At 42.5% G+C, this 25,003-nt stretch overlaps 1 protein-coding gene across 7 annotated transcripts in view; it reads right to left on the bottom strand.

Annotated features, from left to right (window-relative positions):
* Positions 1 to 5,387: 5,387 nt before the first annotated feature.
* HS2ST1 (heparan sulfate 2-O-sulfotransferase 1) overlaps positions 5,388 to 25,003 on the bottom strand; it is a 136,444-nt gene continuing 116,828 nt past the window's right edge. Inside the window, exons 9-12 of one of the 7 annotated variants that reach the window (XM_068690524.1) lie at positions 14,223 to 14,283; positions 9,352 to 12,481; positions 7,818 to 7,959; positions 5,388 to 5,520 (exon numbers count right to left, since the gene is read on the bottom strand). The gene's annotated coding sequence lies outside the window, so the exon portion shown is untranslated. The remainder of the gene's footprint in view (positions 5,521 to 7,817; positions 7,960 to 9,351; positions 12,482 to 14,222; positions 14,284 to 25,003) is intronic. The other 6 variants (XM_068690525.1, XM_068690529.1, XM_068690526.1 and 3 more) reach the window with 6 other exon arrangements.

Here is a 25,003-nt window from a genome sequence, read left to right as displayed (position 1 = left end):
ATCAACACCTTCTTTTAAGGGCCAATTAAAGCTGAATGTATGCAATATAAACATCTTCTTGTATTTAGACATGAACTGGAGAACAAGGTAAAAAATAAAAATCAGAACAATTACAGCAGGTTAGAGATGATCTAATGGAATGATGAATCTTCATTAATTGTGAAAGCAGCAGTAATTTCTAAAAACCACCGGACACCGTCTGTGGTGCAGCACTAATAATTTGTGCAAGTTGATTCTGTCTAGGAAAAGCCTTCCTGCCTCCATTGGCAGGCTTTTCTCTGAAAGCAACTCAGCATCTGCCTCCAATTTCCACTGCAGTGTTCACCTGTCTGTAAGACAACGCTGCATCTAAAGTGAGTCCAGAGAAAAAGGCTTCCTGGGGGGAGGCAGTGAAGGCGGATGTACCCATCCCATTAGCACTGTCTCCTGGCGGAGTGAGAAGTGACCCAGGGCAGGATTTGCACTGCGCAGCCCCCACCAACACTGCTGGCAGGAATACAGACACCTGGATGAGCCTGAGCGAGGGGTAAGGTTGCCCCCAGTTGCCTCCCATCTGTAAGTGAGGAAAAGTAGCACAGGGGTATTTACACTGGAGCAGCTGATGAACTTGTACCCATTGCCCATGTGTACTCCTTCCCCCTCTTTATTCCTGAAAGGTGAATTTAAGACAGCTATTTGTTTCTGAGCCTCTTGCAGGACAGAGGAAAGACTATCTTTGATTTAAACTGAGCTGATCCTTAGGGTACCAAAGGGAGACTGCAGAGGCAACACCGACTTGCGCATCACCATTACGAACTGTCAGTAAGTTAAAAACAGGCATAACTTCATCCAAACCACAGCTCACTGCTTCCTAAAACACATTTTAAAAAAATCATCTACACTGGTGCAATAAAGCACATGCAGAATTTGTCCTCCAAGTTAGAAGATACAACAGGCTAATAAAGGTAAGGGAAACATCTGTTTCAATACTGCACTAGTATCATTTAGAGAAAATGACTGCATCACTTACGGCTGTTTGGTATCCAGAAATACTACCACAGTAATAGGATGTTGTCACCTCAGGCTCTGCTGAAATCTACAGGAATTTTACTTGTTTAAGAATTATAGGATTAGGCACATGATCAGCGTTTCTTCCTTTTGAAAATAAACATTCCCACTTAACATTTCTGTAGTAGTGTGAGATCATTATCTTGTGTCAGTATTTGGTTCCACTGGCATTATCTCCTAATTAGCTATTTAAAAATACATGTAAGCGGGTGGAAGTGGCAAGTGGACTTGTAGACCTGACGGGTCTGTTATGTTCTTACAAGCTCTGCTAATCCCAAACACTGGAAATGTGTTAGTAAGGCCAAGCTGGCACTTTAAAGAACACAGCCAAAGCCTCACATCTTTAACTCCAGGCGCTCGGCACACAGCAGAGGGGCTCCCACACCTCGAGCAGGGCTGGGCACTGGGAGGAGCAGAGAGCAGCACGCCAAGTGGGGAGCTAGTTCTGGGAAGAGGGGATGGGAATGGCACGAGTGAAATGCTGACAGCCTCCGCAGTGTGGTCAGCTCCACATCACAGTAGCATGATCACCTATGGTTTGTTTGGTGCAGGACATAGGGGACGTAAGGAAAGCCAAGAACAGAGATGTTCACCAGGGTTGAAGAGACGTCAGCGGTACAAAGGGAAAAGATCTCACAGGAAGGGTTTGGTATCCTCTGCACTGTCTCAATATACAGAGAGATTACTATGCTTATGGACACAAAATCATAAAATCATCTCCTTGGAGAAAGTTTCATAATATATGGGCAGGTCTGGGATTGCAGTTTGCAGCATGGTAAGAATTAGGAAGATGGGTATTCTGGTATGCTGTACTCATTTTTTTCTCCCAAGAGTTAGGTTTAATTCCTATCAAACTATCTTTGTGAAAACAAAAAACTAGGACACATTTACACATGACGGGTCATTGTGGAGGCCCTTAGACACATGCACAAAGCACCCCCATGGTAATAGTATTCTTCCAACCTTCAGCAGCGCTAAGAACTATGATTTGCTTCTGTTTCTGAGTTGCTTTTAAACCTCAATTCAGCAAATGTGTTGGTGATTTCAGGGTGTTCTGAATAGTGGAAGGCAGCAAAGTAAATGTCTGAAGAATACTGATAGCATCAGACAGGCCTTAAACTCCCATTTACTCCACTATCTGCAGTTTGATTCAATATGCAGCATGCAATACGATATTTGCTCTGACCAGGTGGAATTTTGAGGCCTGAACCCGCTTGCAGTAACATAGTCCGTCAGTAACCTCACAGCAAACAGGGAGGTGCAGAGGAACAAAAACAATGGGAGCATGAGGGGAATGAGTTCATGTTAATGTCCTATATAGATTTTTTGTTTTCCATTGAAAGTTTTCTCCTGCCTGAAGTCACCTGTATCCTTTTTTCACACCTCTTAAAGTTCACTTGGTGAATAAATCAAATGAAATTCCTCACTTACCCTTAATACTTTTTAAATGCAAGTCAAGCCTCTTGGCTTTTCATACCTAGGCACCTACTCTTTTTTTTTTTTTTAATGCTGTGGGATAATTTCTTTCTTTCATAGGCTGGTGCATTGGCCCACATGCACGCCATGGGCTCCCTAAGGCTCATGCATAACTGCAATGGACGATTAGTCCAATTAAGTCCCCAGCAATTTCAATAGCTTACGCAAGAGTAGATGAGGCACGATATGTAATTTCAGCTTTTTTTTTTTTTTTTTTTTTTGTGAGGGTTTTCAATCCTTCCATGAACTAAATCATTTTATCAGTTTCTCTCCTTCTCTTTCTTCTTTCTTTTTTTTTTTTTTTTTTTTTTTTAAATTTGTCCCATTAAACTACAGAACTGGAACATATTCATGAATAGTTTCTTTCTGCTTTAACTCAAGGAGTTCCTGACATAACAAAAACTGGTAATTAACTGGCTCGAAGACTTTTACAATAGCCTTCTTAAATAAGTCCTAGTATGCGGCACTTGCAGCCCTGACTCCACATTGCTGATACTACTGCAATGCACCCTCTATTAAGCAAGGTTTGCTGCTCCACGTCAGCTCCAATTCTCAGCTGTTCTCTCCACTGCTCTACTTGGAAACACCAAAGCCCTCTCAGATTTCTTTGTGTGGCAAAGGCTAACCAGCTCCTCCAGGAAAGGTCCCTGCTCTCCATCTGTGTGGCTTTGTGCCACTTCCTTCCACACTTCACTCTCAGGGGACTGCTTGCCACCAGTGTAAGGTCAGAGTGGCGGGTCGCCTGCAGCTGGACACGGCTCAGCCTCTCCTCCTAGCCTCGGCTGCTCCGTGCTTTCAATGCAGATGCATTTTGGCAGACACCACTGCCTGCCTCCTGCCCCACAGTTAGACACAACACAGAGTCTCCTCCTGGTAGAGGAATCAGACTTTGATTATTCAGATTTCACTCAACAGTGTGATTTGTAGCGGCTGCTGTATATCGTCTCGAAGCATATTCGGTTTTGCCTACTCATGCTTATCTCCCCTGGTTACAATAGATTCCGTTTCTGCTGAAAATGTTACTCTGATGAGTTTTTCTCTGGCTCCACCATACTTTTATGCTTCTTGCTAACTAGTGCAAGCCTTATTGTTGCAGTTCCTAATATTTTGCATCATTTGTAGATCTAGCAATTTTGTTTGTAAATAGCATGAAAAAAACATATTAATATGTATCTTCCCTCAGTGCTCCAGACAGATTGGTTCACAGTGGAACAATTACATACATATGTGCTAGCCTATATTTCTTGCAAAATCAAATCATGTAAGGATGCCTCAGCCAGAACAAGCCATAAAGCTAGACAAGGCATGGAAAAAAAACATCCCCAAATATGTACTGCTTAAATTACAGAACTATAAAAAATAAAAATAAAGCAAAATTGAAAAGGGCAAAGGAGACACAGTGTAAACACAAGCTTTTATACACTCTTTGTAATATAGAGCTAATGTCATTTTGACATGCTGGTATCACGAGCTGCCAATGTAGTTTAGAGAAGAAAGGTATATCTCCAGAATTATGACAATGCTGCTTTCTCCCATCCAAGCCAGTTACAAGATCCACGACTGTTGCTGCCAGGTCTAACTGACTCCTTGGAAACTAAACCAGAAGTAATTTCCTTTGTAACTGTATTTAAGGTGTCTAGAAAGACCACGCATCTTTAGAACTCCCTTCGGAGAGGCAGCACCTTTTGGAGGGGCTCACGACGCCTCCCTCAGTGCAGAGCAGGCCTCCCTGCAGCTGAAAGGCCCCTCACGCCTGCTGTGCTCAGGTCTTCTCTGGGACGTCAGTGAGGTAACCGTAACGCATGGCTAAGTTGATTTTGTGCCTTTGAAAAATCCCCTCCTTAGCCCAAATACTCCATCACTGTCAGCTGAATGCACTTAACTTCTGAATTAATGTTATTTTCAGGAGGTCAGACATGTGACAGTAACAACAGGCTTTTGCCAAGCTGTCTAGTTCAGGTCTGAATCTGAATTTCCCCAGAGCCCAGTATTGTTTAAATACGGGTAACTTACTCTGGCTCATGCCTAACGCAAAACTTCTGTGCTCGGGGCTCCTTCACGGCTCTGCGCGTGGCTTCCCTCCCTGTGCAGGCACTGCTGCGGCATGCACCGCCCAGCAGGCCTGGGGGACCTAACAGCCAGCAGCTGAGGGCAGCCGCAGTCATTTTTCCTCCCGTTTTGTCCCCCTCCCAAGACTGCCGTTTGTTTCAGTTGAGGTTTGGACAAGAGTGATGTGGTTTGTGAAAATTCAAAGCAGTGCCCAGGGCTGCCAGGCCGCTGGGCACTGCCCCTGTGCCCACAGGGCTGGGAGAGGAGCAGAGCCTGAGGAGGGAGGGGCTGTGACAAAGCTGGTCCCCACCCTGAGGATGATCTATTTTACAGGTTACACTGCAGCCATACAAAACAGCAGCTCAGGGCTCCAAACAGCGTTGTTTGCTGGTTATACAGAGCTAGGGCAGCCAGAAGTATTTCAGGAAGGGGTGACTGGGGGCACACAGAGCTGGAGATGCGTGGGCCCTACCTTTGGTGGAAACGCTTAACGTGTCCAGTCCCACCACATCGATCCCTGTGACCCCAGCAGCAGTCAGTTACTTGCAGTGGGCTTTGGGGCAGCTCTGATGTGCACACAGTGTCACAGCCCAGTCCCCATGAAAAGTTAAGTCCCAGATTTCTGCAGTGGAGTTTCACAGCCAGACTGCTGTCACACAACTCACTGTCAGTACAGAGGAACATTTCATAAACGTTGTCATTAGCACTGCCCGCCTCCCCAGACCTACCTGCAGGGAGCTGTGCATATGCAGGTCCCAGGAGTCCTTTTCTCTCCATCGCTCCTGGGAGGGCACAGGTGGGGTCCAGATCTTCTGTTAAATTTTGTTTTCCAGCTTGCTTTGTAATTCAGATTGTATTTTGGTCGACTTGACTGGCACGGCGTATTTTTACCACACCCTCGTCTCTTCAGACAAACAGCCTCTTTTCTAACTTCTGGCAGAGCTAAGCCTAGTGAGTAAGAAGAAACAGGTATAACAAATAAAGCTACCCTGAAGAAATATTTACGCAAAGGAAGACAAATGGGCATCATCTACCTGGACAGTGTCACTGCTAAACACGGGAGGAATAAATCAGACATGTCAGGTGCACTAGGACACCCGACAAGGAGAGAATGATGCTTCTTGAAAACGTGGATTTATCTCTGTTCGTTTGGATCAAACACTTGTAATAGTTGTGGATTAATTTCCTTCCCATAGTCAAAACAATAAAAGCTAGACACAGTTTTATTAATTTCCAAAACAGTGTCAGATAAGCAGAATTGCATTTAAAAAAGTAAACACCCTTCCATAGAATTAGAGGATATGTAAGCGTTTGGAGTTTCTTTTTTTTTTTTTTTTTTTTTTCCTGTGTCTATGAAAGGGGAGGTTTTTAGCATTATGAATAGATTTCATTTTGTAAATTGTGCTACAAAGCACTGATAAGGCAACGGGAAAGCAGCAGAGATTGAGGCAGAGCAGGAAGAAATACCACCCATATTAGGAGACAGCCACTTACTTAGTGGCTCACATTTGAATAAAGATGCCATTGTTCAGCCAGAAGAATGCACATATTCACAGTCCTGGCGCAGAATAGCTCAGTGTATCTAGAACTCCAGAAGTGTCCAAATTACAGCCCCAGGGCCCAAACTGCCCTCCAGTCTTTCTGAAGAATGACCCTCTGCTTAATTAATCAGTGCTTTAACTGTGAGTGATCCCAGGACACACTTTTCTCAGGCCTTTTTCTTAGCCCTGCTTGTTCAGAACAAACCTTTAAATGTTCTCTGGCTGATTTTTGACCATTTTTTTCCCCTTTCAAGATTATTATTTCCTGTTTTACTGTGAAAGCTCATTAGAAATGAAGAACAGCATCTAGATGATCTCAGTTCACTTTACTTGGATAGGGAATGATTGACTCAGGATGGAGAGACACTGGCTCCCTTTCAAGACCTACCAAAAAAGATTAAGTCTGTAGACTCCCAGAATATCGCTACTGCAATTTCCTTTCCATATACTGAGGCAGAATTATAGCAGGGCTGATTACTGTGCACACAACATTCTGGTAGTCATATAAGATCCTACAGCCATAACTCCGGCTGCTGAGCACAGGATCCTTACCAAGATCTCATTCCCTTTCACTCTGCACAAGATAAGTTTGCATTTACAGGAATGTGATGTCATATTCCAGATTGTCTGGATTCTCATAAAGCTTTTTTCTGTCTGGAAAAGAACTGAGATTTGATGGCAACTAGAAATGCATGAAGACAAAGAGAAACACTGTGCAAAATTTCATTCCAAATTGGACTCTACCCCATCTACTATCTTCGATGATAAAATTGATTGTATTCTAATCGAAATTAAATTGCTATGTGGAAAGTCAAAGGGTTTGTTTAAAACAAAACCAGCAGCATCTTTCTTTTTAACAGTGATCTTTTTAGTGAAAACCAAATGAATTTTGACCATCTTTACAAACTTATAACAAAATATACAAACTAAAAAAGGTCAAGGTTTTAAAAATGCCAGCATAAATGTTTTGAAAAGCTATAACTATAATATAATCTACATCAAGAGAAGCTGGAGCCATACTGTTTGATAGGCCCTATCTTATGATACCCAATATTGAGCTAAGTAAAATGATATGACCGGATGGCCTAACTAAATTTAGTAGTCTGGTGAATTGCCACTCTACTAAATTTAGTCAGCCCGTAATGGGCATTAGATATCTACATTCCAAATGATAAAATCTGTGTTGCTTTTTTAGGCTCCCAGCAAATGCACAATATACTACATCAGAGTATTAAGAAATAAGCGAATCAGAATGGAAAACCAGGGGATGGTGGGAACCAGGATCCTGAACAACGTAGAAGGAATCATAAGTGCAAGGTCACATCCTCATGCTCAGAACCAGCTGGCAGCAGGCAGAGATGCATGGTGCTCCCCATGTAGGTGGCCCAAAGGGAAGAGGAAGGCTCTCTAGTGCACTGATCCTCCCCACCACAAAGCTGCCACTCCAAATGTAGCTTTGTGCTGGAGCAATGGGAAGAGGAGCGGTTATAGGTGGGAGCTGCGCTCTCTGAGCCTTGCCACTCTTACAAAACACGGCCTTTACACACCATTCCTTCCACATTTTAGTTTCTGAGCTTTGTAATCCTGATGGTAAACCAGGCAGCATATTTCTACATAGATTTCCATGCATCTGTGAGCCAGCTTTATAGCCTCAAAAACTGCTAAGTCACTTTTCTCAAAACCACGTTTCAAGGCATTACTTACACAGTTCCTGCTGTTTAAAGGGATTTCTGCTCCTAAGTCCATGTGTGCTGTCACCTCTCTACTGCAGTGAAGTCATGTAGGACGCTTTTTTCCCTTCTTTTTCCTGTGAAATCCAGTAGTGTTAGATACTTCTCCAAAAATTCTGGTATTAATGAGCAGAGAAGAGTAGTAAATAGACATGAAAAGGAAACACTATTATATTTTCCCTTAAAGAGAGTTGCACCCTTCTATCCTCACGTAAGAAACTAATGGATATCCCATGTAACTCAGTGATATTATCTGATTACAGACAAAAAATAGTGCACTTGTGTCCAGTTCAGTTCCCACTACAGAAACCGAGACATTGCTCTGATATTCTGCAGGACTTCAGGACTTGTAGAGCTATTCTGGAAGTTGAAGCAACATTTACTGATCAGAGATGGGTGTACCTATTCAACAGTTAGAGACTCAGTACAGTGGTTTTAAAAAATAACATATCCCAAAATAATCAGTTCAGAAGTCCCCTGTTTCCTTAATCCTTTATACTGAAAGGGAGCAGATAGCTCCTTGGAAAAATACATTGTGCTTTTTGTGGGGGAAGCTTCTAATACATTAGCTAAGAAATAGGTATGAAAATAAGGACATTGCAGGTATTACCTCTATGCAGTCCGTCCGTGTAGACACGGTGTTTTAGACACAAGACAAAGGAGGGGGCAGAGTCTAAAAATTCAGAGCATTTTGCTCACTTGTGACATTCCAGCTTTCACTTAGAATTAACCCTTCTCAAGACTTTTAAATGTGTTCACAATAAATGGATGTGGGAAATGTGATCACCCTCTCAAAGTCTCCTCCTCATAACATTTGGCAAAGTTGGCCGTTTGGGCTTTGACTGCATTTGGAAGTTGCATAGGTCTGAAACACCTCTTGCTGTGGAGGGATCAGAGAGCTGACCCCAGCAGGCAGGGCTGGGCTGTCCCTACCCTTAGCAGCGTCCCAGCAAGACACCAGACCACCTGCACTGTGGAGGAGCTCTCACAGAGCAAACCTGTAAGACACCAATGAATCTAAGCACTGCAACCAAACACACCGCAACCAGGGTGCCCTAGTTCTGCTGCTCATGCAGTAACTTGTTTTTCTTTTTATAATTATGTCTTAATCATTCTTTGTGCTGAAATAATCATAATATATTTACAAACAGACTCTTTTTTTTTTTTTTTTTGTCTTCAGATCGCTTTCTATTTGGCCTCATACTGCCATTTCCAGCCCAAATGACATCTTTCCTATCAAAGCCAATTCTAATTTCTTTTCTTAGACAAGAGTTTGCAAGGTATTTTTGCCAAATGATTTACTCAGGTTCAGATGTTACAAATAGACCTGATGGTATAAAGAGGCAGAACAACTCTGGATCCAACCCAATGTGTACTGGGCTCCTTTTTGCTGTATTTTGTAACTCTGTCATGAACCCTCATTTGTTTTGCACGGCTTTTTAATCTGACAGACGCTTCCCTGCTCAATCCAGCTGTGTTTCCTACTTTTAGGACAGAGGAATACGTACTGGTCAGTAACCACTTGCATCATTTTCCCAAACAACATTAGCTTTTATTTGTGGCTGTTGCTGCTTTTACTTTTCTGGTATGACTCTTCCCCATCTGCCATGTTTTTTCCACACTATTTGTAAATAAGAAAGAAAAATGCGTTAGTTTTGCATTGCTTTTAAGACCTTAAGATGAGTTTCATCTAGACTTGCTCATTTACATATATTCATGTTTTACAAGTTTTCTCCCCCTCACTTTTTAATCAAACACCTGTTTTCACAAGGCCTTCACTTCTTCCTAATTGTCAGTTCTTATTATTTTTGTTAAAGACTGATTTTTTCTTAAATGAAAAAAAAAAAGGAAAGAAAAAAAAGCAGTTCTATTGCTCATCCATTTTAAAATCATAATTAACTTCATCTCCTTCTTCATTTGCTAATGGGACTATTTTCTCTCCAGTATTTCCTTTTCCCCTGATACACTCATACAGCCTCTCTTGTTTCTCTTACCCCCTTTGGCTACCTTTAGCACATTCTGCCTTCAGCTGGGCAAAGGGAGACAGCATCATGCTTCAAACTTCCACACCGTTTTATGCTTTCAAAGTCTTTTGCAGACATTAACTAATTAACTTTCATAACATGTCATTGAGGTAGGGCAATAATATTGACAGCTTTATTTTAATGAGGAAACTGAATGGGAGGTCCTGAATAGCCAATAACAATGGCAGAGGGGCTATTTCAACAGCCAAAGTGCTTGGGCAAGCAGACGACCACCCCCTGCTTGTGGGCATGAGGCACTGGCTCCATCAGGACAGCAGCAGCAGCTTCAGAAAAGTGAGCTCAGGAAGAGAGTGCAAAACCTCTCTTTTGTCTCATTTTATTTCGGTTCGCTTTATTTCCATTTATTTTTTAGGTGAAGACTCCTGTGATGCTTCCCACTGAGGTTTCTGCTCAGTTCTGCTGGTCAGGTGTTCCTACACTGTGTATTCATACAGCTGATTAAAAATGCCATGGGAGAAGGCAGTGCAATTGTTTGCCCAGAGGATCTTTTTAAAAAGCTGTTGTTCTTTATAGAAGTGTCTGACAAACATCTTTACTCTTTGATAGCCATTACTCTTAGAAAAACAATTTCAAAACCATATGCTCAAGGTGCTTGAACTAAGATTTAACTAGCCCTGTTTACACAGGGGCTAGCATATAATATGGATGTATATTCTCATGTAGATATGCCAGCCTGGGTTTCCTGTAATTTTCTTTAGCTTCATAATACATGAAGCAGTATACAGTATTCTCCTCGTGTTTCTCAGCTTGCAGTCCATGGACCATTGGTGGGCCACAGGACATCAGAAAGTGGTGGATGAAACAACTGAACATTTTTCAAGCAAGACCAAAAGTTCCAGCGGGCAAAGAAAGAGAAAGGGGTGAAATCAAATTAACAAATGAACAATCAAAGCCTATCTTAATTTTTAGTTGGTTTGCAAATGAAAAGCACTGTGGTTAGATGTGCAATACTGCCTGGGGATATTTTTTTCATGATCCTAAGCAGTGGTTAAACACTGCTTTGCGTGTCTGGAAATCTTAAAAGTTAAGTGTTATTCATGAGATTCTTTTCTTCTAAGCTAGTGTCAGCAACATCATCATCATCCTTGCTTGAGCTGTGGTGCAGGTCCATACTGTGCCCTACCGCAGGAGGCCTAAAGCCTACTGTCATCCTGCCCCATGCACTAGCTGATGGATGGGGGCCCTGCTGAGCCCTCTGAGTCCTCCTCTCCCCAACCCCTTCTGGCCATGCAGGACACGCTCCCATGCAGCCATGAGCTTCCAGGGGATGAGCGAACGCCGCTGCTGGGCTGTGATCTATGGGGCTGGTGTGGCCGGATGAGGATCAGAGCTGTGATCTTCCTGTCTCCTGGGGGACTTCCCAGGGGAGAAAGTGAGATGTGATGGTTGAGTTCCTCCGGCTCCGTTGCCATTTCCAGAAAAATGTCCAAGTTAGTTCCTGGATCTCCATCTGTGCACGTACAGTGGGGAAAGCAGCCCCTGAAAACTGCTTGGTGAAGTCCTGCCGAGCAGGAGAGAATCATCATGCAGCCTGCTGTGTACTCCCAAACTGTGCTGGCCACGTACCCAGTTCAGATGTTTATGGAGGTTTCTTTCCGAGGGCTGAAAGCTTGCATCTGTGCTTCCAGTTCAAGTTCTCTCACAAATCTGAACAAAAAGCTTGTAAAGTTCAGCATCTTCCAAATTGCCCCATATAAGTCACTACTGAAACCATATCCAAATGGTTCCCCCCCGACATACCTTCCACAGAAATGACCTAAACTTTGTCAGGTTCACATGTCCCTAGAGATGATCTCATTTCACTGCTTCAAAAGAGCTTTGGTCTGCACAGCCTGTAGCAGCAAATTTACACTTCAAAAAGCAGACAGCTTTTTCCACATCTTATTCACTTAATGGGTGAGAATGTAAAATTAGTTCCGTTGCTGATGAGGACCTTGAGCCAAATGAAAAGTGTTCATTTGTCAGCACAGACTTACAGCCTGAAACATGATTATATAGCTAATCCAATAATGGGTTTTGATGCTGAGCATTTATTTATATACAGTATGTCTTGTTATCTGTTGATAATCAGGCTCTACAATTTACTCTCTTTTGTGTCATTAGACATAGCAACATCTTCCAGACATAGTACATTTGCGTGTCAACATACAAACACACACAAAACCTTTGTAACCAAAATACTGTTTGCCTAGATTTTAACACAACAGTGTTTGAATTTGAGCTTTTTGTAGTTTAAAATAGTAGTAGTAAATTAATCATGCAAGATTGAGAGCCTCTCTGCATCTTAGAAGTCTTAATAGATTAAAATTTGAAACATAAATTTTGTTTCCTTATCTATAACATCATATGGACTGATTTATTCTTTCTTGCCTGATGTGAATACCAATATCTAATTATCTTAGGTATCAGTTTGTATACATGAAATGATCCCCATCCTGAAATATTCCATATCTTAACATCAGACTATATCTTACACTTTGCTAACTTTACAAACAGCACTGTTTGATGGCTCAACAAATTCATCTTTTATAGAACAGGATGTAAGCATAACTTGTTCATGTAGGCATCAGGCATCATTCCTACATCAGGTAGGCTGAAAAACAGAAAAACAAAAAAGTTACTTGCTTGCTGCTTTTTTAAAAAACATTTTATCTTTTTGACTAATTTCTGCTGCTACCTAATATTCACACAGTTGTGTGAACAACTGTAAATATCTAACACTGAATTATGGGGACAGTTTACTCCTCATTTAAATATACCAGGCATAACATTTGAATATTTAAAGTGGGGAGGCATTTTAATAGCTATGCTATAGAATGATATGTTGAAATATTCACCAGATATTAAAAAAAAAAAAGTCTATGGGAAAGTCAAATCAATCCAGTATTAAACTGGGAGTTAATTGCAAATGTGGGGCACACCTGCAAACTCTGTGAACAATCCTGCAACACCACACAAGGCGATTTCTGTGCTAAAGGATAGGTCTGCCTGCAGAAACACCCAGGAACACCACTGAGGGTTGGGTGAAGGCTCATCTAAATTTGGCAGTCAGGAATCTTTCAGAAGTAAAGCCATTAAGTAAAATTTACCTTAACGGACACTGCAAATCAAGGGCGCAGGTGAGGCACAAATGGTGCATGACGCAAAGTCTAGCTTTACCACTGGCTTTCCTGTGAGCAGGATGAGGCCTCCTTGTGTGCTTTTGTTTAGCTGAAATTTACTCTACAATAAATACTTATATATTGCTGCAACATGATGTTTTATTGGGCTGCACTAGTTTACTAAAAACAGCAGGCTGGTAATAGCAGTGCTTGTGGTTTTGCCTGTAATTCATTTCTGCATGGTAATGCACAGAGAGAGATATGATACAAGATAATAAGGCAAATTAAAAAAATGACTAAACTCAGTACTTGCAGCATACAGTATATTAGGACCATGTTCAGACAGGCTGATTCTTTGGATATTTTTATTTTTTGTTTTACCTCAGCGAGGTAATTCATTAGGTATTTGCTTGGGTAAAGAATAAATGAATATAGCATACATTACATCCTCACTTTAGTTGCAGAAACAAATCTTTCCTGTACCCGCCAATGTAATCTTCCGAGTTTTCGTTATATAAAACACCTCAAGAAAAATGCACCTCGGTAAGATTTACACTTTATTACTCTAATGATTCTACAAACACTGCCACAATGTGATGAAAGGCAAAGCAGTCCTGATCTGATTGAGAGCTAATAAAAATCAGTACTGAAAACTGAAAATAGCACCCTTATCATCTTTCTTTCATTTAGACCTGATTACTAGGGGATTATAATGCAATCACAGCTATGTGTGAGAGGTAGCTATGGGAACCAGTTTTAACTGTTTATCTAGCCAAAGATCTTAATTTAAGTTTGAACACTCTGATTCATTTATATGTAAGACACCAAGGAGACAAAATGCAGAAGAAACAGATGCTCACTTGTTCTTTCCATTTAACTTCATAAGCTACCAGCCAATTTGTCTTTCAGGGACAAAATTAATTTCTGATGACAATGTGAGCAAGTAATAAACTAGGAGTTCCTGTCCTGGGAAACTTGTTAAGGCCGTGTAATGTTCTGGAGTTATTTAGAAAAAAAACAATTTGCTTATAGATTTTCAGGGACATCTGTAACAGAGTTTTCTTTGTCCCTGTGCTGTTACTCATTTCTGGGGGCTTTATGACACCTTTTCCAGAGGTTGATTTGAAAAAGTTCAAAAGGAAACATATTGCCCATTATTTCTTTCCTGTGGGGTATATTTTTTTTAACGCTGCTCTTTTTTCCCCCCCCTTCATATTCACAAATCATACAAACCTGAACCCATTTGCTTCGCTACTTCCACACAGCCAGGGAAAGTAACCACCAGCCAGGAGTCCTAGCAGCATTAATCAAAAATTATCTGAGGAAAACAGTTTGTCAGAAACTTAGAGGCAAGTACGCACCTGAAAACATCTGATGGAGCACTACAAAAGCGTCTGTTAGCGTTTGGATGGAAGGAGCTTTGCCCATTAATGCTGTTAACTCTGTTAAGCTCTGATCATTAGCAGGAGCAAAAATGCCAAAATGAGGGGGAGGGAGAGAGAGACGGAGAGAAACACCCTGAGATCTTGCATTTTCCATAGGGAGCAGCAGAGGCTGTGCACGCATGCTGCTGGTTCGGGGACTTCACCGAAATGTTCTCTCTCCTTACCTTTGTTGGCTCTATTTCCCTAGTTCAGAATTTATTTTCACACATGCAGCTTTTTATTCTGGTGACACTTTTCTATCATTTGGCACATTTGGTGGGGCTAATCCCTGCCCGGCAGTCCCTCCCCATCCGAGGTTTTCTCTTAGGTAAATTCCTGCCGTCTAATGTCTGTCCATTAGCGCATCTAAAATCCTGCTGTCTGCTGTGCTTAACATTCGTTTACAGCTTATGCACTTCACACGAATGTCCCTTTTCCAGCAGGTCTTTTGAAGAAAGTTTAAAGTAAGTTGCAAAATGTTTCTTTTTCATCTAAACAGGGAAATGAATTTAAGGAAGGAAGAGAAGAGCCTGAAGGTTTAGCTCTTTCAAATTTTAAACAGAATTCAAAACACTGTTGGAACACATCTGTCAGGGAAAGTGCTAGAGCACCTGCATTTTAAGAGTGAATCTCTTCCCTAACTCCTTCCTTGATAATAGCTTGCACGAACAGCACCTTTAAACCACATCAATCCCAGGCGCTTTCCATCCATCCAGTTATTATTTCCCTTGGCACTGACAAGCACCTGCCTCCAGACTGAAGCTTCTCAGTGACGTGCAGTCCCCACGCAGCACATCATCTCCCAGCAAGAAGCGACTGAATCTTTATTCCACTGAAATTATAAAACAGGGGGAATTTTAAAGTTAGGAGTTCAAACCAGAGCCTGACCTGGATGCTGCATGGGGCAATGCTACCTCTGGAAGTAAAGACCACATGGTTTCAAACGTGAACGGTGTGGATGCAGTTTGGAGAGCTTAATGACAATTACACACTTCACCCACAGTTCTGTTCATATTTACAGTGCAGGACGTCACCAGCACAAGGCCCAAGCACACAGCACGTGGTCTGAATCCCTGTTTGTAGGGAAGGATGTGCATGGTTAAGCTTTTTTCTACTGCTCAACTTTACCTTCAGCAGCAGAGCTGGTGCTCTGAGACACATCCACCCAGCTGTGGTGGCTTGGCTGAGCACCTATAAGGATGCCACCAGCAAGGACCACTGGAATCTTCACATCAGTGGGATTCACAGTTGTATGTTTGTTGCTCTAACAGGGATTTGTTTTCGTGCCATACCTGCCATGTAGCTTTGAAGGCTTGTGTACAAAGGCAGGGTACATACCAAGGCCATGCAGATGAAAACAGAGCATTAATTCACGTTTCAAGAAAGCATAGTAAGGAAAGTTCACACACTTCAGAAAAACCACAGAATTTTGCAAATGAAATTAGTGCTTTAAAGAGACGAGATCAGCCGGTGCTCTGACTTCATCCTGCACAGGCAAGTGGGAGCCACAGCAGGGACATGACAGCAGTGCTTCTTTAAGTGGGGAGCTGATGAAATTTCCCACCTAAGACACTCTGCAGTTTGGGGACATGTTGGTTAGTTACTAAGGCAAATTTAATCAAAAGCTCATAAGGCCATAAAAGAAAGACACTGTGAGGAGGGTTTGGGTGGGAGAGTGCTGACTGGTTATTCACAGAGCTCTAAGACAAGTCTGTCAAAACACTTGTTGGCTACAGGGAAGCACAGCAGTCATTTTTGGCCAAAAGAAAAAGGTTTTCTGGCTTGCAGGTATGCAAGAGTTTTGATTGGGATAGGGGTATAGACTGTATTATATCAGTCCTCCACAAAGCAAAATGTTAACTAGCGTGCAATTAAGGTGGAAAGTATCCTTACTTAGATTAAAAAATAATAATCCTAAACCAGTAATTTAGCTTAGTCAGTAAGTACAAATATTAAGAAAACTGAACATTCAAAGGGAACAGCTGACATCAGCAGTCACACAGAACCCCTAGAAATCTGGCTCCGTATGAGGAGACAAAGAAGGAAAGAGAATAAAAGAGGTGGGGAAGAGAGGAGCCTGGACAATTTGGGAAACCTGGTCCACAGAACCACAGCTGACATTTGTTTTTTGCAAAGGCCTAAGACCTGAATCAACACCAGAGTGAAAAATCTCTTAGATATATAAAATTTGCAACAGTCTAATGATTTGCTTCAGGAAGACATTACCAGAACAATGAAAAACTTGGCATCTAAATAACTCTATAAAGTATTTCCAAAACCAAGCAGATATTTCCACTCTTCCACAAAACTCAGTACAGTATAATGTGTTACACATTCTAACGCAGAACGCCTTACACAACCTGTCTCCATTACAGTGAAGCTGTAAATCTGGGGGTTGGATATGCAATTGTGATTAAGCTAAGAAGTGGGAGTACCATAGCAGGGCTGGAGTAAGGCGAGTGTAAGAAAAGGGAAATGGTCCACAAGTGTCTGTAAAACGCCCCAAACACAGGATGAACCTATAACACTGCCTTTAAGGTATTGAACCCTCAAACCCAGAGGACCACAGGATTGTTTAGGCTGGGAGATGTTGAAGCAGGCTGCCCTTACCCTGGCCTACTTTAGTGTTTTACAGATTGTAATCACCATATTCCTGCTACAACAGAAACAAGGTGAGCTCCCTCAGCAGTACATTAGGTTGTAAAGAGAAAACAAACACAGAAATAGTTCTTATAGCTCCAAAAACTCAGTGCATAAAGCATCATCTGATGCCAAAAACAGCAAGAGCTATATGAGAGCAGTGCCACTAATACCTCAGCCTTCAGCAAGGTGATCCCAGGCAGGGTCATCTGTGGTCTTGGAAAGCATCAGTCTTTGGTGGACCAACAAGTCAGCAGATGCTAATCCTTTCTGCGACGCCTCAGTAGAAACCAAATCTTTGTTTCGTGGTGCATAAAGGCTGTGAAATACATGAAGCTCAAATCTCAAGGACTACAGAATAAATCTACTCCTGTGCAGTGCTAATACAGGAAATTCCAGTGCAAGGGAATGCGGCCTCCTGTCCAACATACCGCAACAAACAGAAGAATGTGGCTTCGGAGGAAAAACTTTTAACTGGTTCCTAGTGGGTTAGTCTATGAGTCAACCTCGCATTGTGGTAACTGGCCTGTCCATTGTGCCTCTGCTGGCCTCTCCATGGCAAACAGCCTGCCAGCTGTCCTGCCTGGTAGGCCTCCCTTCCCTTCTGAGACCAGGCACATGTCAAGCACCCAACGGAAGGTCTTCTCTTCCTAGTGAGCTCATGGGGAGGCAGATGGGACTGTGAAAGCCTCTGCCTTCAAGAGAAATTACCCTGAGGGCTCTCCCCCTTTTCCTGAAATGTGTAAAACCTGGTAACATCAGACATATCAACTTAACCAAGTGACAAATACAAACCGAAGCTTAACGTGTACCATGAAGAATGCTCCTGCTGCTGGCAAGGCTACCAGTTAGCCACAAGATATTGTCCATTTTTTAATAAATACTGCCTGATAGGAGCCTGACAACTGAGACTTGAGACTCAAACTATTTGGGCCATACATGGCTTTCAGAGATAATTGTTCTGGATCTGTCAGAAAAGAGATAGTTAAATATGAGAACTGGGCCCTGAACCTGGCACAGCTCCAACAGCAGCACCTTACAGGCAGCCACGCTCCTCTCCTTCCTCCAACACACAAGTGGCATCAGAGAGCAATAGATGCAAACACTGTCATGCCCATGGTGCTGGGGGCATCGCAAGGGTGGTGGCAGAGCCTGCACTGGGGCACAGGTCACAGCATTTGCCCCTAGGTTTAACCCTATTGCAAATGTTAGGCAGCAAGCCTCATAGCAAAACACTCCCCTTTTTACAGAAGGGCTCCTCCGCCACACATGAAAGCCAACAACCCGAGAGCAACAGCCCAGCTGTTCCAGCTAGATGAAAGGCACCAAACCTGAGACAAATATTTTGTCAGACCTCACCGGGAATCTTGCAAAGCCATCTCCCATCCTGTAACCGTTTTGTGGTTAAATAGTAGCTTCAGTTCTCTGATGTTGCAATCCAGCACCTTTTGCAGGCATTACATTCCCTCTAAATTAATTCTAAGAAAAAAAATACATTCTACTCAGTGTTATTTCTATTGCCCAGTTGTTTTATATTAATCTGATAACTAGTTTCCTGCTACAGAGATTACATCTTGAATACTTAATGCCAATTTGGAAATATTTTAGACAAAACAAAAATAGATCTAAAATATAACACACACAGTTTAGCTAAGTGTAGAACATTAATGCAAGGCATGATTGGAAAAACAGCAAGTAAATTGAAGGAGGAGAGCAGGCTCAATGGATATCTCTCAGGGTTAGTACACACTGTAACTGGTCATTCAGGCATTTCTGGTTCTGAAAGTACACTTTTCTTAGCACAAAAATCTCAGAGTTCAACAATTTAAAAAAAAAGAAGTTAGAGTGAAGGATAGAGTGCAGCCAAAGGATAGCCTTTAACAACCATTTCAAAATGAAATCTAAATATGCTTACATATTAGATAAATGTTGGCTTCCAGGGAAGCTTTACAACAGCTTAATTCCACCCTGGACTGGGATATATGGAAATGTTTTGAATTTCCATAAGTGTCCAGAGCCCTCTGCTAAGCTAACAAGCTGATATTGCTATTCACATAATAGAAGATATTTTTTCCCTGAAGTGACTCACTGGCCACTCTTTGGTGACTCTTCTTTCTTTTTTCTTTTGCACCACAATACATTTTCATTAATAGAACTATACAGTAATTACTCTTCTCAAATTCTCATCAGATACTGATAACTCAACTGCCCTATTTTTTGCCACGGATTCCAGGATCTACATTTTTAAAAAATGTCCGAGTTTTTTTTTCCCCCTCCTTACTCAAAGCCCAGCAAAGCCAGTGGGTTGCATATAGGTGGAACATCTCACTGGCTCCTCTCTTGCACTCCCCCTTTTTTCCCCTTGATTGCAAATTTGCATTCTTTGGGAGTTTTTCTCATCCTTCATGGTCCAACCAGCGATGACCAGCCTGTGGCCCACGGCCCATCACACACATACCACATGCACACATGCATACAACACCTGCAGAACAGATCGGCTTAGGCTGGCCTTACCTTTCCCTAGCCCAAGATATTGTAAGGGGAGCACAGAGACCCAGAGAGTTGCCTGAATGCTGCAGTGACCCATTGAAAGTGAGGACTGTCATGTTCCCTGCAACAGATGGGGAAAATGCAGCCCTAAAGTCAACAAAACCCAGCTGAGAATGGCAGAAACCTGAGAGGAGCAGGCCGGTACCCATTCCCAAGGCAGGCTAAGGTTCCTCCACCTGCATTTTGTCCTCATTCATATCCAAGCAAAATGAATAATCAAATCCTGTAAATGGCTAAACCAAGCAACTCCTAACGAGAAAAATATGCCAGGAACTGCCTCTTGACCTTCGGGCTGGCCCAGATCCTCGTTGCTTGCCCCACTGGTGCTGTGCAGGCTGGTGGGTAGGGCCAGCTCCAGCCCCACAGAGCCTGGACTGCTGCTGGGGTGACTCCCCTGTAGCACTGGTCATGCCCATCCTCCTGTGGTGGCCCTGAGCTCCTGGCAGACCTCAGAGCCACGAGAGCTCAGTGATTTTTCCCCAGACAGGACTTCCACGGGCACAGCACCAGCAGCTCAACACACAAAGGAAAGTACTGACTGGGAGGCCTCCAGCTGGTGGGTGCAGCCTGCAGTGACCGTGGGCACTGGTGATGTCAGCTTATATACCTGCACAGACCCACAGCATTCGTCTGCAAGCCACGGACAGAAGCGGGGCTGTCAGCCAAACAGTAATATTTTCTAGAGCTGATGCCATATGTCATATATTAAAGATCTTACTTCAGCAAAACACACTGGTTTAATGCTAAGCCCAAGGGTGTCCCAATGAAGCCAATCACACCTCTAATGGTCTTAAAGACAGTCACCTGAATAGTTTTACCTGAATAAGCAGAATTTGTGTCATTTTCCTATAACTTTTTATTTATGTCAGCCTTCTTTTTCTGTCTTTAAAGTTGAAGGAAATAACATGAGAAAGCAGAAGAGAATTAAAATGGGATTCATAGCAAAGAAGCAGGCACTTAGATTTTCACTGTACTTTGAATTAGGGAGGAAATCAAGGGACAAAGAAAATGGCCTGCACTGCTAATGAATTTTTGTAGGCTGTCTTTGTGCACAACGCCTTTGAGCAAGTCCATCACCAACAGCTGTACCCTGACACTGAGCCTGAAACTCTATACAATGTTTTTGCCTGGTCTAGCTTCCCATGACTGGTGTATCACGAAATGCATGGGAGATCTCATCAATACAGGGGAGATTAGGAGCAGAGAGCAAACTTGCTCAGCAAACAGATAGGAATCTGGACAGACCTCTTCACAAAAGCAAAACCTACAGATACAGGTTAAAATGGGCAACCTGACTTTTTCTGAAAGATTAAAACCATTTGGCTTCTGCAGACTGAAAGGTGATTCCAAACTGTAACTGCTCATCAGTCGGGGCAAGCACAAGCCCTCTAATAGGGCTGCCCAAGCAGTAGCCCAGGAAGAAGAGCTTGCACAATTCAGCAGCTGGATGTGGAGATAATCGTGTGGATATGGGCACTGACCTCTCTGTTGGAACAGATAATAGAACAAAAAAAAAAAAAAGAGGAAGATGCCAAGGAGATACTTGATTTCTTTGGGTAATTGTGACTTGCAATTTGTTATCATGCTCAAGTGAAGCATCAACGGGTTTGGGGTTTTCGTGAATTTTTAGGGAAAATTGATAACATCAGCACTCAGCTATCTCCTGTTGCCACTGTCTTGGTTCCTAACACAACCTGATCACAAGGAACCCGTCAGGTCTGAATTGTTAGGTTGGGTCAATGACTGGGCTAACAGAAAATGAGCAGACTGAGAGGAGACTGTCCTAGGCCAGGCCACCAGCCTTTTGTACAGCTGGAAGCCCTCACTACAGATCCAGCGTTGCCCTTAGTATTCCCTGCAGTGCTGAGGACGGTGTCTGCCCTGGCCAGGTGGCCAATTCCCTGGATGCAGGAACTTGCACACATCAGCCCTTGTTTTCTCTCTAGCATCAGGGAGAGGTTCCTCTGCCTTTGAAAGACTGAAGTGGATACCTCATTAGGCCTTGATTATCCTCAAGCAATTGCTTAGATTTCTGCCCTATTACTGATCTGCCTTTTTTAGCAGAGGTCGTGGAATGGGCAGTGGCTGTCTTGTCTTCGTTATAATGCATCATTTGAAACTTTTCAATTAAGCTTCAGATCAGGCCACAGTACTGAGACCGCTTTAACGAGGGTGAGTAATGACCTTGTGCTGCACGTGATTTCTGGCACACCATCAGTTTTAATTCTTCTTGATCTTACTGTAACCCTTTGATACTTTGGATCAAGGGTTCTCTTGAAATGCTTTAAGCACATTGTAGGACTTTCAGGGACTGTTCTGACATGGTTTCTATCCTGCTTGTCTCAATGTAGCCAGGCTGTCACCTGTAAGTTCTCCACATAAATTCAAATTGCCAAAGATTAAAAGGCAGCTGAAAATCTGACCTGTGCACAGAACCGGGGAAATCTGGTGTGTGTCCCCAGAGTGACCGAACCTAAGGAGGATTCTGCTATGAGAGCAAGGTAGCCCCTTTGATGTGCCATGCCCAAGTAGAGCAATGCAATGATTAGAACAGAAAGCTACATTATGCTAGAGTAGTGAATTTAATAAGAACTACTAGAGAGAGACTTCCAGAAATTTAGACATTCCAGTTAATACTCCTCAAACTAAAACTCCATGAATTAAAACAGTGTTAGAACCCTCATCCATTAATGCAAATGGTAGAAATTACATTGACATAAACAGGGAAAATACCCCTTGACTTAAGGGATATTTGGACTCAGACTCAGTCCCAAACTTAGTAGCTGGGACCAATTTCCAAACAGGCTATGTCTGCATGAAGCAGATCAGCCTTAGTATTTTCAACCTGTTTTCCCAGTCTTGGAGTCTGATGGACATGGGTTCCCCACTGAGCCACGACATTCTGCCCCGCTCACAGGCAGAACCAGCAACTTGGCTATTGAGGAGAAAGGCAGTAAGAAAGGGCCTTCAGCCTGTGCTGAATACCTCACAAGTAGGTATTCAGGAGAAATCACCATTTGGCCCTGGTCTGTCCCATCGAGGTACTGAGCCTGCCAAGCTTGCCAGAAAGGTGTGGGTATTTAGGGAGCAGTTCTCATCTGACACCTTCCCTCCAGGCATCCCAAAATCTCATCTCCAGACTCACAGGGCATGTGCTGGGCTGTTATCCCGAGCACCTGATTTAAATCGAGCTGCTGACAAGGTTTCAGAGGCTTGCCTACCAACAGAGCAAAGCAGCAATATGTTTAACAGCTCCTCTCCTGCTATAGTTTAGATAGTCACCCTTTAAAGCAATGAGATGAACTACTTAAAACTAATAACCCCCTGTACCTTTGCTCTTTTTTACTTGCAGCATGGGGGGAGTATCTGGAAGGATATCAGAGAAATCCATGCATCTTATTGCAGTTGGATGGCACTAGCAGGGAACTGAAAATGCCTAAAAACTTGCTATCTGTCATTTGCTATATGCAAAAGGTGATCTTTACTGATACGCCTCTAGTCATCAACTGAAATGGTTTGTCTTTCATTATAACCTGCTTTATAGGAGGCCTCTTTCACTGCACTTGTCTGGTGGCTTCTGCAGACTTGGTAAGAGTTAACAAAACTCATTTCAACCAAGCTTATTTGACAGAATATACATTTTTTCATGGGCTGTATCAGGCAGAAAACATTCTCATCTGATACTCTCGGCTACAAGGAGAGCAGATCAGCAATACCGTAAGTGTCCTACAATAGCAAGCACAGAAAAGTGATGAGCTAACTCAATAAAATTCACTCAAGACAAAATTATCATTGCTACATCGGGATTGAATTCTTTGTTAACCCAACATTGTCACACCTCTTAGCATGAAAAAAAGCAGGGGTCATTTAGCACTACCCTATTTACTGTGCACTGGAAACACACCTTCCAGCTCCTGCAAGTCTTAAAGTCAGAAAGAGCAAATTGCAGCAGCATGCTGTATTCCCATCTCAGGTCCTCTAGGCAGCAATTATAAAAACCAGTTGTGTTATCACCACATTTCAAAGTCAGAGTATGGCCACGCTGATGTGTGGCTCTGAACCCAGCAGAGCCTGATCTATTAAACACATAAAGGGGTCTGTGTGCCACAGGAGTCTGGCTTAATCATAGAACAGAAACCACAAACTCCTGAATTCAAAACCTGGGTTTCTTTGGCTGTTTGACCAGCACTTTAGAACACATCCATACATTTTAAATTTCACACTCTAATAGGAATACATAGCCATGCTCCTTTCAGAGGTGTTGCATTGATTAATAAGCTTGTCACTGAGGATGGAAATTGCTACATAAGTGTTAAGCACTGTTAACTATTGAAAGACAATTCCATACATTCTGGTGGAATCTGGAGAACTTCACGAAAATGTATTAGTTTCATTTGCATATATACTCTATTTGACAACAGTGATCAAGCTGGTGAAAGTTATTTCAAACATTTGTTATGCTCTGTGACTGCAGAAAAAATGAGAGTGAAAACTCTGATTCACAAGGCAGAATTGTGCCTGCTGAAAAACCTTTAATTTCTGAAATACAGAGAGCACAAACAAATATTTCTTTCATCAAATTTGCACATGCCTCAGTGATATTTAGCTTAATAACTGTGCAGAGAAGGAATACTATTGATGAAGTTAAAGTACAGAAAAACATTCTGCAGGAAAATGCCTAATGCTTTCCATTTCATCCACATGTCCTTGCTCATGCTTCTTGGCAAACTAGAGAACATCTGTTTTAGGCACTGCTAGCTCAGTTTTTTTCTGTGATTCATCTTTGATACCACATCACCAATGTGAATCACTATGGACCACCTGAGACTTTCCTGTCACAGGGGTACAAGCACTGATTGTGGATTCCCAGAGGACAAATTATGGTTTTCCTCAAATGAAACAATTTGATGAATCTCTCTATTTCTGGGTCACACCATTCCTTCTGCAAAAAGTTCCTGTGACAGAGTTTGGGATTAGAAGCTAGGTCCTCAAGCTCCCCCCTATAAGTCTTCACCATTAAACCATGGTTTCTCTTGATCAGCTTTGTAAACAAACAAAGAAACAAACAAAGTAATCGAGCAAACCTAGAAGCTTCTGCCTCCAGGACTTCCAGAGCGGAGGCCTACCGAGTTTGCTAGCTAGCATATGTCTCAAGAATGTAGGATACTTCTCTGACGCTGCCTTTCTTTGTGACAAAGTAAATCATTTTACCCCCAGATCTTTCCCTTAGAAGTTTTTCAGTGCTAAGGCTGCCTCTTAATGTATATTGATGCTGCATTATCCAGTCCATCAGGGTATGAGTAGCTCCATGTGCTGTTGGAGTAAAAGCAACAATGACTTTCTCTCCGCCTCTTTCATTCTAACCAACCATTTGGGGATGGAAAGATTTATATCTCTTTC

This window comes from Anas acuta, chromosome 8 (genome assembly GCF_963932015.1).
Source record: "Anas acuta chromosome 8, bAnaAcu1.1, whole genome shotgun sequence".
Lineage (NCBI taxonomy): Eukaryota > Metazoa > Chordata > Aves > Anseriformes > Anatidae > Anas > Anas acuta.
Note: the sequence above shows the minus strand (reverse complement) of the source record. Positions and strands in the feature narration are given on the sequence as shown.